The sequence below is a fragment of the Gossypium hirsutum genome, chromosome A12 (genome assembly GCF_007990345.1).
Source record: "Gossypium hirsutum isolate 1008001.06 chromosome A12, Gossypium_hirsutum_v2.1, whole genome shotgun sequence".
NCBI lineage: Eukaryota > Viridiplantae > Streptophyta > Magnoliopsida > Malvales > Malvaceae > Gossypium > Gossypium hirsutum.
Genome location: NC_053435.1, coordinates 93,512,896 through 93,514,364, shown reverse-complemented (window position 1 = coordinate 93,514,364; position 1,469 = coordinate 93,512,896). Strand labels below are relative to the sequence as shown.

Sequence of the window (1,469 nt, the reverse complement as noted above, 5' to 3'; positions counted from 1 at the left end):
AGGAAGTCATCTGCTACACATTTTTAGAGAGAAATGCTTCAGCTATATTGGATTAAGATATGGATCATGTCAGTGAGCTTTGATCCTTTTTTTTTTTTAACTTAGGAAGATAATATAATTCCAGTTTCAACCTTGTTATGAATATCCAATAAGGTTTTGGAATTGAAAGATACTCTTTCTACATCCAACTACCTTGGAAAACAAAAGAAATTAATTTGGTTGAGATTCATATTGGTGCTACTTATGAACATCTTCTCTTGCTTTTATTTAAAAAGGCTCTATAGCAACAATGAATACATTCTCTGTCAAAACAAGCCACTCGATCTTAGACATGAATACAAAGTAAAAACAGAGATTAAAAATTTGAAAGACGGGGGCTATAAGATTTTCATTTTTCTGGTGATTTGAAAATCCATCGCATCCCTTGAAACTTTTTCTGCTTTGGTTTGATCTCTCTTTCATCCACTGTTATCTGACATGAACTTGCATTTTCAATGGAGCAACCATTTCTCATGCTGCCAAAAGCTGACAAAGCACCCTTAGTCTCTGCTTGAAAACCAAATTTTAAGTCAATGAAGCCTGAATCATCATCCCCACCATTAAAATACCTTTGCACCCGCCTGTTTGCACCACCATCAACTTCCATGAAACCCCCACAACCAGCTTTTCTCGTAGCTTTAATATCTGCTGCACTATCAGAACCGCTTTTCCTCGGTTCTCCTAATTCACTAAGGCCACTTTTCCTTTCACCATCGAAACCCAAACCGCCATTGAAACCAGAACTCCGAGCAGCTGAAATGGAGTTCCTAGCACCTGAAAATTTCGTCAAATCGCCTCTATCTTCCGATCCAAAAAACCCACCACCCTGAAATACAAAGAGACCTTGACCTTGATACGCCTGTACAATCAACGACCAACAAATCGCTTTTCTCATCGACTCACCTTCACTCTTACACAATCATTACAATCTTGTCTCTTTTTTTTTTCCCGAACAATCTTCCAAACCCCCAAAACCCTTTTCTTTTCTTGATCTCAGCGCAGCCACTATTGCTTCTCTTGATTAAGAAGATCTCTTCTGATTTGTTTCCAGCACTAGTACTCCTTCTAGGCTTGGGCATTCGGAACTTGCTCCTTGTTTTCATTCTCATCAAGAACGAGACCACGCCCAATGCCGGCTGCTTCACCGCCGCGACCAGCGCATGAACAAGACGAGAAACGCTGAACACCACAATCTGAGCAAACCAAATTGATCAAACGATCTCTGAGACAATAAGCACATACACCAGCTGAGATAGTTGCGGATGTTCCTTACATGGAACATTCGATGAGTTCTATTATAATCATGGAAAATATCAATGTTGTTGTACACTTCCACTGCTTTCCCTCTTTCATGGCTTATCTTCATCATCAAATTCTCAAAAACTTGAAGGACTGGCTTATAGGAAGAAGTGTTATCAGACAAATTGAAC

General features: G+C 39.4%; 1 pseudogene; it reads right to left on the bottom strand.

Moving 5' to 3' along the window:
• Positions 1-388: 388 nt before the first annotated feature.
• LOC121211446 (uncharacterized) lies at positions 389-1,405 on the bottom strand (annotated as a pseudogene).
• Between the last annotated feature and the right edge of the window lie 64 nt (positions 1,406-1,469).